The following is a 19,371-nucleotide window of genomic DNA, read 5'->3' on the forward strand; positions in this document are numbered from 1 at the left end:
TTTGGCACATGCATATAGTTCTTCTGTAGCAGCATCAGTCTCGTTATTTAATAGCCAAATCAGCGTAGATCAGCGATTTTGGTTGAAGAAAACTTGTTATCGTAAATTTGGAACCTAACGCCAACTTCTTTCTAGAAAGAAAGGAAATAAATATAATTGATAAATGTTTATTTTTTTCCTTTATTAAATTAAAGACTTGTTCTAATTAGTAACAAAATAAGTAACAATTAACTTGGTTAAACATTTGTGTGACTTACAAAAACCAATTCCAATAAATTATTTATTTATTTATTTATTTTAGCGTTAGAGAGATAATGAGAAAGATAGTGAAAGAATGAGAGAGAAATAGTCGTTAAATAAAATATTACTTACAAAATAAATATAATAATGTACAAATGTAAATTAAATTAGAAAATCTCCAATCGAAAACTGTTTTTTATTAAACTTACTTCTTTAAATAACAAGTTTTAGATGGTGAAGAATGATAAAGAATTTAGAAAAAAAAAAAAAATACAGTGGGTTGACATTTGGGTTTCGAACTTGTTGTTCAAAGTCGTCTTGGTGGTAGTGGAATATACAAGCAGAACAGTACAAAGCCAAACTGGTGTAGATAATATAAATTATCTTGTGTTCCTAATTGCCCCGGCACTGAGCTACTGGCACTGAACTTTATTTTCCTTGAATTAAAATAAAAATAAATAAATAAATAAATACTAGAACTAATACTAAAACACCAAGAATTTATTTAAATTAGGTATTTTTACTCTTATTCACTGTGTATGTGTGTGTGTGTGTGTGTATATATAATAACTTTCGCTATACAAACACACACTCATATCTACAAAAACATAATAAAACAGTCTCCCCCCCCCCCACCACCAACTACTCTACTCTATCCAATTAACATCTCTTCTCCAAACTTTCAACCTAACAGCTCCTTTACATTCTGAATTATAACTCCATCTCTTGAAATTTGTTTTTTCTTTTGCTTCAACTTTTTACCACAAGAAGGCTCTAGCGTCTGCCGGTGCGTTCGCTTCCTGCTAAATATAAAAAAATCATCCGCTTTTCTATTTTTTTTTTTTTTTTTAATTCAAAAAAAAGATCAAATTGATAATGATCGCAAAAATCTTAACATCAAGATTGGCACAGATAATTCCAAACAGAGGAAGCCTAAAGAAGTTCTAGAATTATACCCAAAAGATGGAGCTTTAGGTTGAGCATTTAAGTTATTATCGCTTCCTGTAACTATTGCGTTGTGTAAATTATCACATATACACAACCAGTCTGCAGGAATGAATCACATTATCGCAGAGATTGTAGAAACTATTGCCATTTTTAAAGAGAAGGGAGTCTGCATTAATTTTTTGTGGGTAAGAGGTCATTGTGGTATAAAAGAGAATGAAATTGTTGATACACTTGCAAAGGAAGCCACCAATAGTGGGGAAATGGCTAATTATAAATTACCACACACCGATATCAAGGGTATAATTGCAAAAGCAGCACTACAAAAATGGCAGACAGATTACAATAATGGTGATAAAGGTAGATTCTATAAAACTATGGCAGAGCAGTTACCTAGACAACCATGGTTTAAGGGAACTGGCACTAATAAATGGGTTGTTACGACAATAAGCAGGCTGAGAGCGAACCACGCGGTGTGCGGATCGTATCTACACAGGATCAACAAAAGGTCCTCTCCTCTTTGCGTAGATTGCAATGAGGAGGAAGATTTCAAACATGTAATAATGATATGTCCACGTTATGTGGTAGAAAGGAAACGAATGTTTGACGATATATACAGGTATTTAGATGCACCATTTCGCTACGAAGACATTATATTCTCCACCAACAGTTATGTGCTTAAGTCGATAGCAGAGCTAGCAATGAAATATGAATGTATTTAGAAGCTATAGCCGAATTAGAATGAATGGAACAAAATGCTTAGAGAAGGATTACGTGATTTTAATTTTGGTTAAGCGAGAAGGATGGCAGGAGCACAGAGTGCTGCTCCATCCATTAGCAGTAGTTTATGTAAATAGCGGTATATAGTAGAATGATGAATGTGTGAAGCGAATGTATTTGTAGGTAAGAACGGAGAGTAAGTGATATTCTAGTGATAAGCACCTAGACGATGCTGGCTGTATGGCGGAAGCCAATGCCAAAAAAAAAAAACAAAAAAAAAAAAAAACTATTGCAGATATCAATCACATTGTCTTTTCAAAAACAGATTATTAAAACCAAAAATACTATATTAAATTTAAATACTCAGTGGCTGTCCAGTACAGTTGGAAAATTAGTTTGTCGCTTCCGGGCAACCGCTTTCCACTGCTTTCTGGTTTTATTAGAGCGTAACTTTGTATAAGCTTGAAAGATATGTTCAGATGGACAATAAAATTTAGATCAATCCTTTGTTGCATCCTTCTTCTTCTTCGTCTTCCAGTGCTGCAAACCATGATGACCTCTCGCCTGCTCTATCCGAGTGGAACCATGGTACCTATCGGTGGCTAAATGGCTCTGAAATCAATTTTCCTCTAATCAGGGTTTGATCATTGCCAAGATACAAACTAACAGCGATTGGCAATTAATGGACAAACTGTAGAACAATTTCATATTTCTGGTACAATCGGCCAAATGGCATTCCCCTCTCGTCGGCTAGATCGAAGTTGTAAGTAAGAAGCGCGGCATGCTTCCGTTTGCCTAGGTACCATCCCAGCTCTAGTGGCCTTTGTATGAGAAAAGAAAATGTGTAGTAGGAGCTAATGGCCACAGACGTCGATGCGCCGGAGAAAAAAAATTCATATTTCTTTTTCTTTTTTTTTTATCGTTAATTAACTTGTTTATTACCCGTGCAGATCCGGAAACAGAATAGATCTTCTCCTGTCCAGGATGTCGTAAAAGGCGACCTAATAAGGCTACGCACGTATGATTCTTTTACAGCCGTATGGGTTATAGTGCACCCACGGAATCCTAGATCAGCACCACACATGCACAAGTACACAAAAACACTCTGAGCCATCATTCATTGCTCACGGTTTTTCCATCCTTGTCTTTGCCTTTCAGACTTGATCAGCGCCCGGATGCTGGAGGTTAAAGGTACAAGAAAACAAAAAAAAAATACCAGACGGCGCGCCCGGGGGTTACCCGGGGTCTTTACAGTGGACCCAGTTTTGCAAATTTTCATTAATTGGCTCATGTTTCCAGGTAAACGACCAGTAGTCGTCTTAATAGAACCTCAGTTCTATAATTTTTGGCATATTCCCCAAAAGTCAAGCACTTCCAAACTGGTTGGGAGTTGTCTGAATTCTGGATAACCCTAGCGGAGATCTCAGTTAGCGGAATCCAGCTGCTGGCCCTTAGTTTTTTTCTCTTCCTGTAAAGAGCTACTTACTAGCTTACACTCTGAAAGGTCGATAGTTTACAGAAAAAAAGCTCCAGGCTCGAATGACCTCAGATTATTTTAAAGATAATCGTTGGACAAAATACATTAGAGTAGTTCTGATTTCCTGATATTAACCAAAACTATATTTAGAGCCCTCTGGTAGCACTTAAACGAAATATTAAATTTCAACTTCCGGCAATTATTTTTTCTTAAATTTTTGCTAAAAACGCCCCATGCACGATTACAATACTGCAGCTAAGTAAGAGAAAACTAAATATAATAAACTTTTATTGGAAGTAGTTGATTAGTAGTGACAGTACACGATTAATCGATTGCCGCGTTCGATTGCTCGCTCTCTCTCCCTCTCTCTCTTGTTCTTTGTAATTAGCCAGGGTATGCAATTAACATGGTATTGGCTGGCATTGGCTGCTCGTTGGTTAAACCTAGACTACCTGTGTCCGCCTATCTATTATTCCTATCATATGGCCACGAACATAGCTACTTAATTGGAGCACATTTATTAGCTATTGTAACTCTAGCTACTGCAGCTACTAACACAGACACACACTATAATACTCGTTTTTCTTCAAACTCTGATTTATCTAATACTTATTTCTTCCACTAGAAAAATTTCCTTTCCACCCACGCATTTCTTGTGAATAGATTAAAGTTGTTTTGTATACTAGTAATGATTTAATTAAAGTATTTTAATGACTTCTTTTTAGTATTAAGTTTTGAAACTCAAAAGAGGGAGGGAATATTGTGTTCGTATAGATTTTCAATTTTGAATGATTTTTTTTTTATTTTTTGAGTTCCCCTCTGAGCTCGAAACAGTAGCTTTTAAAAAATGTTAGTGTGAGTAACGAAATTAGGGGGGTTATTGGAAAGAGGAAGATTGCAAAAGTACAAATTTGATAATTCGATAATCGAATGTTTGGGGCCGGTTAAAACAGCGAACCGGAAATGCCACTTCCATTTTTTCGATGTTTTGTTCCCTGGCTCAGAAAAACGGAAGAATAAGTTGTTAAAAAAATGAAAGTAAATACGCACATACGACTTTTAGGAATCTCTATTTCTGCTTCAGGGTACCTCAAAAACCGATATTTACGATGACAATACAGTATCAAAAATCGACAAACTTTTTTATTTATTTATTTATAAAAAGACCCCCCCACACACACACTAGATTTAAAAGAACAGAACTAAACAGACGCTATCGACTACCTAAAAGACTCTTGGACGAAAATCAAAAACTCTCAAAAGACTGATTTATACTTCTATTTTGAAAACCCATCTGGACGTATGGAACAGAGCTGTGGGGTTCAACCAAACGCTCCAATCTCCAAAGGGTTCAATCTCTACAATCTAAAATACTTCGAACCACAGTAAACGCTCCATTTTATGTCTCCTAACCTGGACTATACAGATCTTAACATTCCTTTTAAGTAGCTGAAAACATGATACAGGAAACTCCACTTCAACCTACCATCTCATATAAATCCTCTAGCTCAAAATCTTTCTTCCTAGAACTCTTCCTGATAACCCGGGGACAAGACGCCTTACGAGACAGTGTGGCCTCGTGATCTCCTCTCCAGTGAAGAGAGTTACTTATTCAGTGTTTTGGAGTGTTACCACTGGGCAACTTCTCCACTCGTTTACTTCTGCCTGCATTTCACACGCAGAAAATCCTCTAGCTCAAAATCTTTCTTCAAGAACTCTTCCTGATAACCCGACAAGACGCCTTAAGAGACAATGGCCTCGTAATCTCCTCTCTAGTGAAGAGAGTGGGACTAACAGTCTAATGTGGCATGGAGGAGCATATCAAGAGTTATATGAAGAGCTGGAGGCCGATTCTATTTTGGGCCTGCCTTCGGATTCTATGACTCCCAAATATAACTTCGACAAGCCGTTCAAAGTCTGTATTGGAGACCGGGAGGCTTGGAGACGTGGACCCCCAGTGGTGGGAGATTCAATGTGGTACACTGATGGCTCCAAGATGGAGGAGGGAGTGGGAGCGGGAGTGTACGGGGTGAAGCCGAAATGTAGCTTTTCGGTTAGCCTAGGGAAGCTAGCTACAGTTTTTCTGGCTGAGCTGGCTGCAATTAGGTTCTGTGCTACCGAGATTGAAGGGCGAGGAATTATTAATTCTAAAGTCGTAATTTTCTCGGATAGTCAGGCTGCTCTACGGGCAATTAGTTCCTATCAGGTTAACTCAAAACTGGTTTGGGACTGTCTGGGTGCCCTGAAGGAAATTAGTGACCAAAATAAGGTCTTTCTGGTCTGGATACCTGGTCATTCAGGACATAAGGGTAACGAAGCGGCAGATTTATTGGCCCGGGAAGGCTCTGCGAGATACTTCGTTGGCCCGGAGCCCAGTTTTGGGGTTCCGAAGTGTATTAAGACTGCGACCATTAACTTATGGGTGCAGAGTAGGTCTCAGGAGTGGTGGTCTGCCACCACTGGGCAGAGACAGGCGAAGGAGTTTATTAAAGGCTATTCGCCGAGGCTGACTGCAGAATTAATCCGCCAAGGCCGTGGGGCTATTAGGATGATTGTAGGTCTATTAACTGGCCACTGCAGACTCAGAAAACACATGCATCGCATGGGCCTGGTAGATGATAGCCTCTGTAGGTTCTGTCAGGAAGAGGAGGAAACAGCACTGCACGTATTGTGCCAGTGTGAGGGGCTTGTTTGGCTAAGGATGTTACTTCTCAGGGAGGAAAAACCAAGGCCTGTGAGCTTTACCCAAGAGTCGCTCTCCAGCATTAAGAGTCTAATTAAAAGGACAGGTCTGGAGGGTGAGCTTTAAAGTTAGGGGAGCCACAATAGACCCAAAGGGGTCGCAGTGGCGTAGGCCCTGAGGCCGCCCTAGTCCAATCTAATCTAATCTAACAGTCTAATGTTTTGGAGTGTTACCACTGCGGTAACTTCTCCACTCTTCGTTACCTAATCATTTGTTGCTCTGTTATCATCCTTACACAAAGCGCCAACGCGCTGATTGTACCACAAATAAACGCAAAAAAAATACTATAAAAATGCCAAAGAATAATGTAATTTCCATTCAAACTAAAAATATTAAATATAAAATGTAATTTATCTACAAAAATAAATTAAAAAAAAATATATAATAATAAAAGCTCATAAATTTTATGAACACTTTATTATACAAAGAAACAAGCTATAAATAAAACAACCGTTTATCATAATTAATTTACACATTACTCTCTCATAACCGAGTGTAAAAAAAGAATATTACCGAGGTAATAATTTAATGTGTGTAAAACTTATACCCCCTGGACATCGATTATATGCTAATTCCTTCATTATTTCTCCTAACACTTGTTTTACTATAAAAAAAAAAAAAAAAAAAATGGAAAAAAAGAAATTTAAGCAAACTGTTTAAATTTTATTAAAATTAATTGCGCACGATTATGGTGCAAATAGTAATAAAATCTGGTACGCGGGGGATCAGCTTAAAGGTTTAAAATTTACTGAATTGGAACATGGAGATTGTAAAAGTGAATATATTTTAAAATTCAGGAGTTTAGTGAGGCCACAGAAAGTCGTGTGAGTGTTTTAAGTTATTTATTAAATCTTTACTAGCAAGGCGAAACACTTCAAATAACATAAAATACAAAGTAAGTGGATATAATTAAAAAAATAAAGAAAATAAAATCGCTATATACATATAAAGCGCCACGGTAGCCGAGCGGGTTAGGCTGGAAACAGTGGAGCGGCGAGCAAAGCGGCGATGATAGCGAGGAGCAAAGCGGCGAAATCAAACACAAGTAAACATATGGGACCGCGCATAGTGGCGAGCAAAGCGAAGATAGAGCAACGCTATCTATAGAGAGTGGAGCAAAGCGTTATGACATGTTCGATTTCTTCGCTCTCATCGCGCTCAATTTGTAAAGGTTATTTTTCAAAGGTTATGGATATTGTTACATTATTGGTTGTTTGTTTAAAGAAACCTCTGTGGGGCCATAGTATTTGTGAAGCTACAATAGTTTTTAATAATTAATAGTTTAAATTAATTAACAATTAGTAGTTAATGGAGAATTCAGGTAATTTTTGCTACATTTAATTTGGTTCTCAATCCCTTAATGCTAACTTTCATCTAAATACTAGGCAAAATTAAATTACATTTTCACGTCCTACTACTTCTGATCAGGACGAATTCTCCAATCCTTCTTCTGTAGCGTCGTACTACTCCAGTTTTTCAGATGAACAACATTAATTTATGACAAATCATGGTGTAGTGATTTAATAAAATTATTGTGTTTTTTTAATTGACTAATTTCTTTTTATCTGCATATATTTCTATTTTATTTTTATTTATTTTGATTTTCTTATCTTAAAGTAACTGCTAGGATTAATGGGGTTACACAGATTTGTATTTAGTAAATAACCTAAATAGTTAATTTTTCTATATTGTGCCTAACTCATGTTATGAGCTGTATTACTCAAAAACAATAAAATTTGATTTTGATTAATGGGGTTACACTGGGCTAATATGTAATCAAATGTTGATAAAGACATTCGAAAATACGCATGAAACTTGCCAGGATGCTCCCGAAGTTGTTGGTACAAGTGATGAAATTCACCAAGTTCATTTCTAAACTTATTTATGTCATTTACACTGCAGCTCTTACTACTAAGGGGCCGTACTTAAATTACGTAACGCAATTTAAAGAGCTTTTTAATCCCTCCCCCCCCCCGATGTAACAGATCGTAACAAAATGTCAACCTCCCCTCCCCCCCTAGCCAAATGTACGTAATTTTTTGTTATGGAATATCGTCATTGCATAGTATTTAATTAAAATCAAACATATATTTTTTATTTATTACTTATTTAATTACATTATCACTTAGTATGAAGGTTGGCTATAGTAGAATTTGGCGCGAAAAATATCGTTAGTATTTTTCCATTAATGACCAAAAAATTATAGATTCAATTGGAAAAATTACGTACAAGCATTAAAAAAAACCCTCCCCCGAACCATAACGAATGGTAACAATCGAGCCTTACCCCCCTCCCCCCTTGCGTTCGTTACGTAATTTAAGTACGGCCCCTAAGCTGCTGCAAATACCAAAGTTTCAACGAAGAATTTTCATATAAAAATAGTTCCTCCATCTTGTTTTGTCAAAAGGAGAACGCGACTAAGCTCGTCACTATGTGCTTGCGAATCTTTGCTCGCTGCTCGTCGCTCTCTTTGATCTGAAGTAGCTATCATCGCCGCTTTGCCCGCCGCTCCACTATGTTTCCAGCCTTAGGAAGTTGTTAGAGGCTAGACCCGCAAAGCTAAGATGTATTGTTGGTTTAGTGGGTTCGATTCCCCCGGTCTCTAGGCCTTGTGCATTTTATTTAATGTTTTAAATGTGAGACTACTTTTGTAGTAAAGTATGTTTGCTAATCGCTTCCGTCCATTGCGCATCTAAATTTGGTAGCTTGAACGTAAAGCCCCCCAGCAAAAGTAGGGTATTACTTTAAGAATGTATTAGTATATCTTAGAAAATATCAAGACGACTAAGATGGAATCCTAGTTTGTTAATTCATGTATGTTTTATGGCAGCAATTTGGGTTTAAAGTTAGTGCTTAATAGCCGTAATAAATTTATGAGTCGGTTGGAAATAAAAGGTGCCTTAAGAGGCAAAAAAAAAAATAATACAGTTGCTATTCATCTTTACTACAACTATGCATTTTTACTAATGATCTAATACGTTCTAGCTGGTCATTTATTTAACTAGAATACTCCCCCTAGCAACCCTCCATTCAGCTTCCTGCCTTCTTTTTTTCCCCATTCATTAATTCTTAGTTTTATCCGAGTCCCCGTTATCTCTAGATCTAATCAGATTTTTAGAAGTAAAGTGATAGTAAATTATCAAACTAGATATCAAGCTAATTATTAATAATAAAAAAAAGAAGAATCTTAACAAATAAGTAAGCCCTCAAGTTATTCATGAATTCAAACCCTATCATTTACCTGGCAATAAAAAAAAACTAAAATAGTGTTCCTTAATTATTATCGATCATTTTTTTAAATACGATAATTAGCAAACGATGCTATCGTATTTTTTTTTTTTTTTTTTAACTAAGTTATGTTGTAAATCGATTTAATTTTATAAAAAATATTTTCAAAATTTTTCTTTTACGTTTCCTTAGGTAAAGATGAAGTCTTGGAAAATGTGTCAAATTTTCAATTTTTGAATTTTTACCGGGAAATATCCGGTTTGACCACCCTTAAGCTGTTTAGTGCAAAGTTTAACGAATTTTAATGTTAATAAAATCCCGAATAAAGGTACCTATGCTAAATAATTAAGGAGACAATAGAGTGTCTTCCCTATCAGATTTTTACGATCAATTTAAAAAATAAATAAAAATAAAAAGTGTGTAACTAGATACCGCTTAGTGCGGAATAATGAGAGTATCCGGTCCCGCAGCCGATCCAACTGTCTGGTAGCAATCTTATAGAGAAAGAAATAGAAGAAAAAAGATCCACATAACCAAACCGGTTTTGTATATACGTGGTATTTAATTAGGAACAGTAATAAAATTATAATTATAGCTTGTTAAAATACGGTAGCTGATTTATTGACCGTTCGAGAATAATTTAATTTGTTCCCTCTTCTTATTTATTTCTTTATTCTCTAATTCTAACCTGTATATATATTTATATATATAAAGGACGGCGTCCGCAAAGAGAAAGAACGTTCAGAGAGTGAGTATTCAGGTTTCTTCTTTGTCTTCTTCATGGTACTTCTATTAATTTTATAATCTTTAATATTTTTTACGATTTAATAATAAAACATGAAATCTAGCAGGACGCGCGTTAGTTAACATTATGTTTAACTGTCGACCAATAAAATAAAAGATACAATATTCAAATATCTTTCTTGGAGGATCAACTTTCATCTACAACCGTTTAACTTTCTCTCGTTGATGGTGAAGTTCGAGCTTCCCGGATATTTGAGCCTAGAAATGGGACAACAGCGATGATACAAGAGACTTGTCCCCGTAGCCGAGTTTTGAGGAATTCCTCAATTTTCCCATCTCATCATCTTACGGTGAAGGAGGGAAACGGATTAATGCTCAGAACAGCTGAGGAAGAAGTTCTTCACTAGCCCAAACTGGGGGGCGTCGTGCAAGGCTATAAAGTATGGATGGTCTAGGACAGGGGTCTCCAAACTTCTTGCACAAGGGTCACTGTCCCTCAGAAGGTTGGAGGGCCGGACTATAGAACAAACTATTTTAAAGTAAAGAAAAAAAAAACGGGAACAAATAGAATATTTTGAAATAAAGAACAAATAAACTTAAATCACCAAACTGCCCAGTATTTCTGTGGGAATTAGGGACCTGCTTTTGGCTAATGAGTTGGTCAATGTCCGGTTTATGTTAGTTATAGTACAGTTTACACTGTTTTCGAAGCCGTGACGCGTGCATCCTGCGCGTCACCGGAAGTATTACTGTACATGAGCGACGCAGCGCTTTGCGGCACCGCCACATATAGTGATCCTCCACTCACTGACACACCAATGAAAGAGATGCCTCTTCCGGAAGTGCGGCGGGGGCCGGATAAATGTCCTCAGGGGGCCGCATGTGGCCCGCGGGCCTTACTTTGGGGACCCCTGGTCTAGGAGGTAACTTGATCGAAAACGGAATCTTCAAGGTAACCGTCCGTAATCCCTTGGATTTAGTGACTTTTCCTAGTTAACTCAGGCTTGAGAGAGCATTTAAATATTTTCAGAAAATCTTAGTAGATGAATACAATGGTGAAGAATACATCGTACTATGAATGGTGGGGATCTAAAGATATTAGTGAATGGTTATTCCAACTTTTCGGATCCTCAGCGATTCTTAGAAAGCCTCTGAATATGGTTTCCAATTATTTTTGGGGCGTTTGCTGCCAATTTGCCGGCTTCCTGGCTTCATGGTATTTTCTTAGAGAGCATGGATGGTTACCAAAGTGTGAAACGGCTATCCCCACCTTAATTCGTGTATTATTTCCTAGACAATTAACCAAGAGTTTCATTGGAAATTTGGGTTTAATGAGAAGCTGTAATGTTACGCTTCCTTCATTTTATTTCATTAAAAGGGCATGAATAAAATTGGTATCAAATAATTTTTTAGTACAAATCCTAAGTTTTCTAAAAAAAGAGAATTACGCAGTAAGAAAGAATATAGTGTTTTATTTACGCACAATTTTCGGGAAAATCAGATGATTTAACTCATAGGTTTCCGGCGCGAATCATTATTCAAAAATTTTCCCTTCTACGTATTAAAAGTAAAGAAAACCTACCTATAGATATTTAAACCAAAAAAAGGCAAACAAAGAACAAACAGTTTCCTTAATGTGAAGAACATTAGAGATTATCTTGTCATAAGTTTTGTTACCCACACGTACATCCTCTTCTCGTACACTGAAGTGGTGTCGATCTGTTTTTAAAGAAGGAGCATCTCCAGACTGAAGAAGCAATATATCAATCTCACCTGGAGTACCACACGGCTGTAGAAGTAATCAAGACATCACGAGGAGGCTTCGTGTATTCTAAGGTGGTAGTGACTAAGAGAGCGAGAGAGAGGGTGATATTAGGTTTTAGTAATGGCCGGAAGAGGAGGGACCGACTTTACCTTCTCACTGATTATTATTAATCTTTATCGGAGTCCGTGCGGTCGGCCCAAAAGAGTGGTAGGGCCCAAGTGGATGCTGCTTCATTGCCAACATCCATCAAACTGGAAGATCTATGAAGAGTCTTTTACCTGTGTTAGTGCGTAGTCAGCTTTAAGGCTACATTCTCACTTACTAACACTAACACTCTTCGACAACACCTAAAAATCACTTCTTTTTCTTCATCGTCTTCATTTCACATCTAAGTCTAAGTTCCGGGTTTAACACTAATTTCATTTTGAAATATTTGTCCATATTTTTTTTATCTTCAGAGCTCTTCAATTTATATCCAGATGGTTCTCAGCTGCATACAACGCAGTAAAAGGTACAAATAGAAAGATAAACTTCATTGTTAAATATTTACAATTAATTACAAAAAAATAAAGTGCTAATTTGAATTTCAACCTTCATTAGGAGAAAGTTAGAATAGGAAATGATTTAGTCTTTTGTGTCTGTACAGAATGGAAGGTTCGTAGGTGGATGTTTGGGGGGCAGAGTGGGTTAGGATGGCGATCTAGGTTGGAGAGGAGTTTTGGATTAAGGAGTGTACAGGGGATTATGGAAGATATCTCTTGGTGGGAGACGATCCTAGTCGAGGAGAATCAGTCGCAAGTCAGAGAAATTTGTTCTGCATTGTCCTGGAGTTTCTTGATGTTACTACTACCAGGACTGGCCTCCAGGCAGCGATTTACTTCGGCCTAATGTCCACTTAGTAGAGGAGTTTTTTTTTCTTTCTTTCTTTCTGTTCGGTCATTTTCGAGACTTGTGACAATAACGGAAAGAGTAGTCTTGTAAGTCAGTTTGCCGGAAATCATTTGGTCCTGTAGGTGAGTTGAGAAGGTAGTTTGTAGTTGAAAGTTAAGCCGAGGTACCTTGACGTGGTTAGACCACGGGGATCAGAGTATTGTTGTGTCCAACTTGTCTGTTGAGGAAAGAGTTCCTGAGCCTCCATAGTAGTTAGTTTTCTCATGATTCTCATTTTGAATTAGTGCATTATTTAGTCAGTTAGTCTGTTGCTAAAGTAAGTTTTTTGATTCGAATATCTCTAAATGTACCCAGAATATATGAAATTGGATTTGACAGAGAAAGTTAAAAAAGCTAAGATCGCTGTAAACAGTATGTGGAAACAGTTTTTTATGAAGCAAGAGATACCCTTATCGTGTAAAACCAAGGTATACGAGGCAACTGTAAGAAGCATATTATGCTATGGTACGCAGGCGTGGGGATATCAAAGTTCTGAGGTGTTGGAAAAATTTCAGAGGTTTTTCCTGAAAAAATTGTTGCAACTGCCATACAATACACCAAATTATATGTTAAACTTAGAAACCTCATACAATCTAATTCATATTTATACATTTAAATTGCATATGGATTATGTTCGGAAAATGTTGAATTACGGTAACAATAGATATTGTACAATGGTGGCAAAGGGGATTGTAAAGTGCAACATTTCATGGTATAAATACTGGACAGAAACAGCAAACACGGTGGGGATGTCTATTGATTTAGAGGCGCCAAATTTAAAAGAGCAGCTAGAGAGAATGATTCATGGGTATACATCATTATTAAGGTGTAAATCGATTGATCGAGCTGAAGCTGGGACGCATCATGGCTTTTATTATTTACTTAGAAAGGATATGAATTGCTTTAAGGATGAACATAATTTAAGAAAAATCAGTACTATAATAAAATGTAGAGGGGAACTGTTAAACCTTAATTGCAGACCATACAGTAAGGAGAGTTCTGATTTATGTTCCTTGTGCAATTTGAGTAAAAAAGAAGATGGTGAACATTTCCTTGCAGTCTGTCCTGTTTTGAGTGAATTTAGAATCAGGTATTTGGGGAAAAAAGAGCTCACACAGGCAGAACTGATAGATGTGCTAAATGGTAAAGACTGGGACAGCCTATGTAAATATGTTAATGTGGCCAGTAGGTATAGAAATTTTTTAGTTTCTGAGTTCAATTACTAAGAAGTTAATGTAATTTTGTTCAATTAGGGTTTTATTATTATTTTGATTTTTAATAATGTTCTAATTCCTCGTTATTTATTGTATAATTTTCTCTTGATCATTGTTTAAGTTCCGAATTTATGCAGCTTTTCCATTTCTTTATAGTTTTTATTTGTTATTGAGTTTAGTTTAATATAACGACTCCTGGCAGACGGTTTTTTATACCATGCCTAGAGCAAGCTTTCTTTTTTTCAATTTTGTAAGTTTATTTTGTATGTTTATATTTTTTTGTAAATAAAGCTTTCTTCTACTACTACTACTACTACTACCCAGAATACTTGAGTTAGATGAACGATGACCATCTAAGTTGGCCACCGCTGCTTAGTTGCCACTCTGCTAGGAAATTCGCAGAAAAAATGTTTTCTGGTGGATATGTTGTGAATCAGAGAGTTCGTAATGACGGACCCAGCTATCCTAGAATCACACTAAGATCATTTCACGTACGTTAGTTCCTGTTTTTAGGATTAGGCCGGATACACAAAACTTAGACCAATTTGAAAAGAATTTTCTTTTTCTCGAAATCAGAGTACCTTAAAACTTGTATTGCCATAGAAATACGAGAGAAAGGGACAACATATAAAGAAAATTTCTCTAAAGGAAATAAAATAAACGGGGGAAAAAATGCTGAAAATTTTAATAAAAGATACATTTAATTAATTCAAGACACAAATTTTAATGAATTTGATCCATAAATTAATGAACAGAGATGCCCACCATCATTGGTACCAAAATAGAACAAAAAATTATTGACAATAAAATAAACCAATAGGAAATCGTTCCACTCCCATAAACCAGGACACCAAAATTTACACTGAAAACATTTATATATGGCTAGCTTGTTTTAATTTTCTTAACAACATAATTCAAGTTCTTCAATCTTCAATAAACATCTTCATCAAAGTCTAGAAAACAAGATTATACAGAAAACAAAACTATAAATGAAGATAATAATAAAATAAAATAAAAAAAAAGTAATAAAAATACAACTGGAACAAGTATAACACTAATAAAACTTATTTTAATTTCAAAAAGTTGTAGAATACTTTTAAATATACATCGATGTTGAAAAATAAAATAAATTAAGATCTAAGTAAAAAAGACAAATATCAACTAAATTATTAATGTTAATATAGAAGTTATAATGTGACGTCATTATGTAAAAGTCATATAAAATTATATAAACAGAAGATATATATGTATAAAATAGTGCAGAACATATATACCTTTACGAACTATAATAAAAGATAGCCCAAGTGGAGGAAGTTATGTAAAAAATAAATAAAATATAACAAAGAATAAAAAAAAAAATGAATATAGAGAAACAAATGGTCAAAGAAAGGCCTCTGTGTGTTACAAGAAATCCGTGAAGAAGAGGAAGAGGACACACAACTCTGTGAAGAAAGAAGAACAACTCTTAAAGGAGGAGGCTGTGGAAGAAATCCTTTAAACTGGCAATAAAACAAATTCGGTTGCTGCTACCTCCTTCTACTTCGTCTTCTTCTACTTCTCCTCCTTCCGACCCTTCGCCTGCCAAAAAAAAAAAACACCACTTGTTAGTGAGAACTGGTTATTTGGTTTTTATTCGTATTTTCTGTTATATCTAAACCAATTAGAATGTGCCATCTAAATCAAGCTAAAAAAAGAAGTATGTTTCTTTCTTAATTAGGGGTTAATTGCGATAAGTTATAAAAGTATTTTATATCCACTTAAAAAAAGAAGCTTCGCCTTAACAAATTTGGTGAGTTAATAAAGATTGAGTCACGTGTTATTTCAATATTTTGTAAAGGGAAAATAATAAATTAATTTTTATATATTTTATAAAATACAAAATTTTCCCACTTAGAGATAATACGAGGTGTGGCTATTAAATAACGAAACTGATGCTGCTACACAAGAACTATGCATGCGCCAAATCTTAACGACCGACAGCTGTGCAGCGTAAAGCCTTCTCTTTCGATTGCAGCGTCTCCACGTGTTTGTAGAGAAATCTGTCTGACCGGAATCGTCGTTTGTGTAAGAGGTGTTAGTTTCGTTTTGCCGCAAAACATGATACTACACATGTAGTAGAGCAACGAATTGTCGTGAAATTTCACATCAAAGCTTGGGTAAAACCGCTACTGAAAGTTATCTTTTATTAAAAAGAAGTTTATAGCGATGAATGTTGTATCACGTGCGCAAATTTTTGGAGTGGTTGAAGCGTTTCCAAGATGGCCAAGAAGACGTCGGAGATGATGGACTGCCCGGGTCGCGGATATGAAAATATCGATTATAATTAATCAACATTACTACCGGTGAGGTGCGTGCTCAACTCTGGTGAAAGAGTAAGGAAAAAAAACGACCCGATTTTTGGAAGAACAAGTCACGGGGTTCTCTCCATCAACACAACGCGCCGGCTCACACTGCATTCTCTGTCAAGTACAACATCCCAGTTTTAGGCCATTTCGCCTTGTTCGCCTGTGACCTGGCCCCATGTGACTTTTATCTGTTCCCCCAAGGTCAAATCTGCATTAAAAGGGGCACGTTGTAGGGATAGGGGAGTGGTGTATATTGAAGGTGATAATAACTAATTATGTATAAATTTAAAATAAAATGTTTTACAGCAATAGTCTCGTTATTTAATAGCCACACCTCGTATATTTGAGCTTTACTAAATTGACGACCATATTTAAGCGCGGTGCAGCCAGAATGGTCGTAAAAAATCCTGGGCGCCTAGCCCAAAAGACACCTGATGGATAGCGTCACCAGTGACTAAAACTTTAAGCCAAGAATTATATCTTTCTTGGGTCCGTACGGCGGAGTGATGTTCCAGTTCTCAGTGCAGAGATTAGGAGCCAATCAGGAGTTCTAGTAATTTAAGTGCCAGTATGGGCCTAGCTCATATAAGGTTGCCCACTTTAGAATCGAATTCTCCTTTGACATTTATCACCATGGGTTTCTGATTGGTTTCAAATTATCCACAGAAATAAATGTGTTTTAATTTCCAAAATGGGCATCTTATGGTACAATTCCCTTGGGGCCGCCCCCAAATTTACTCTTAAATACCTAGAACACCCGATTAGCTCCTTGCATTGAACTGGAACATCTCACCGCCTTACAATCCAGGTAGATACAATTCTTGGCCTAAAGATCGTTACTTAAAGAGATAGTTAAGATTATATTGTCAATTTTAGTTTCAAGAATTTTATTTTTGCGTTTATTTGTGCTAAAATCAGAGCGTTAGCGCTAGAAGTAACAGCTGATAACAGAGTAACAAATGAAGCAAAGAGTGAAGAAGTTACCCAGTGGTACCACTCCAAAACATTAGACTGTTAGTCCACTCTCTTCACCAAGAGAGTAGATCATGAGGCCACACTGTCTCTTAAGACGTCTTGTCTGGGTTATCAGGAAAAGTTCTTGAAGAAAGATTTTTAGCTAGAGGATTTGCCTGTGATTGCAAGTTGAAGTGGAGTTTTCTGTACCGTGTTTTCAACGTCTTGTGCGATAAAAGGAATGTTAAGGTCACAGTGTGTATAGTCAGGTTGGGAGACATAAAATGGAGCGTTTACGATAGTTCGAATTATTTTAGATTGTAGAGATTGAATCCTTTGGAGATTGGAGCGTTTGGTTGAACCCCACAGCTCTGTTCCATACGACACAGAAGGGTTTTGTAATAGAAGTATAAATCAATCTTTAAATTTGAAGAAATTTAAAGACGAAACATTAAGTTTCAAGATATTTCTTTATCTTGAAACATATTTCTTTCTTTAAAGTAAATGACTATTTTTTTGTTTTCTTGTCATTAAAAAAAAGAGTAATAAAACTTAAATATAAGAATAAAGAACTAAACAAATCACAGTTAGTGATGAATCAGTTAATCAAACGTCATGTTAACAATCATCAGATACTACTGGCCAGAATGATTCTTTTATTTTTCCATCATCCTCTAATCATACGTCAGCATACGTCATCTTTTATGTTCATTTAGATGTGCATTGTAATATTATTGTTACAGTCGAACCTATTTTTCACTTAGAATAAAGCGTTGATCAATCAAATCATCTAAATCAAATTGATGATGTAATATTTATTTTTTTAATTTTTCTTGCAATAAAACTATCTAAATAAAAGTCTGATTATTACAAATTATTTCACATTGATCTTATAGTTTATGTATGGATTTTAATAAAAAGTTATTTATTTGTATTGAATTCATTTTAAGTTAAAATTCTTTGGCTTTGAATGAAGTGGAATAGTCATGAGCTTAAATATACTTAACACGAGTGACTTACAATCATGATCGAATTCACTAGTGGGGCTAGGGGCTTCGGTTGCCGTGGAGATTTGTCAAGAATGATAGATATAGATAGATAAATAAATATTTATTATAAGTATGTACAATAAATACAGACATGAAGTGCCAATGTACAGTACATTATAACCTTCATAACAATGGTATGGGGAAAGCTTAAGATGAGAAGGATTCAGAATGCAGGGAACAAAGGAAGGAAAAACCTGCAGCTAGAGGAGAAAGTTAGAGAAGGAAATGTTTTAGTTCTTTTGTGTCTGTAGGGGAATAGAAGGAGGCTGTATCGTGGCAGATTGGGTTAGGATGGCAGTCTAGGATGGAAAGGAGTTTCAGCAAACGATTTTGGATCGTAGAAGTGTACCGGGGGATAATGGATGCAATCTCGAGGAGTGAGTCAATCTTAACGCATCGTAGAGAGTCTGTCGCTAAGTGTAAGAAATTTGTTCTGTGTTGCCTTTGGAGTTTCTTGATGTTACAGGCTATAAAGTCTAGGCTCCAGGCGGAGCAGGCGTAGAGCAACATCGGCCTAGTGACTACTTTGTAGAGGAGGAGTTTGTTGGTCCACAGTCATTTTGGAGTCACGTGAGAGTAGAGGAAATAATCGTCTTAGTAGTCCAGTTTGCTTGATTTTACTTTGTCCTGAACGTGTTATAGTGAAAGACAGTTTGTTGTCCATAGTTAGGCCTAGGTACTTAGCGTGCGTAGATCAAGGGATCAGAGAAAAGCATGGTAGAATAGGCGAGAGGACTTTATAAGAAAGGATTAGGGGAATGAGAAAAAGTATAGAGCTTGGTAATTTGGGAATTTCTCATTGGCTAGCTGCGGTGTCTTTAGTATCAGGGAAAACACATTGTGGAAAATCGAAAGCGATTACAAGTACTTCCACTTATCGATAGATCAAAGCCTAATTACGGTATTAAAAGAAAAAAAAGTCATTTGTAAGAAATGGTAAAAAAGTAAATTTACCACTTTGCACACTAAATGACCTCCCTTATGTATTTATGTATATTTGAAGCAAAAAAAAAGTAA

General features: G+C 36.1%; 1 protein-coding gene across 1 annotated transcript in view; it reads left to right on the forward strand.

Moving 5' to 3' along the window:
• The window catches only part of LOC141446580 (uncharacterized), a 110,642-nt gene that overhangs the window by 80,895 nt on the left and 10,376 nt on the right, over nt 1–19,371 (forward strand). The gene's annotated exons all lie outside the window — the stretch shown is intronic.

Source organism: Rhodnius prolixus, unplaced genomic scaffold, assembly GCF_049639745.1.
Source record: "Rhodnius prolixus isolate KJV_2025 unplaced genomic scaffold, Rpr scaffold_7, whole genome shotgun sequence".
Classification (NCBI taxonomy): domain Eukaryota; kingdom Metazoa; phylum Arthropoda; class Insecta; order Hemiptera; family Reduviidae; genus Rhodnius; species Rhodnius prolixus.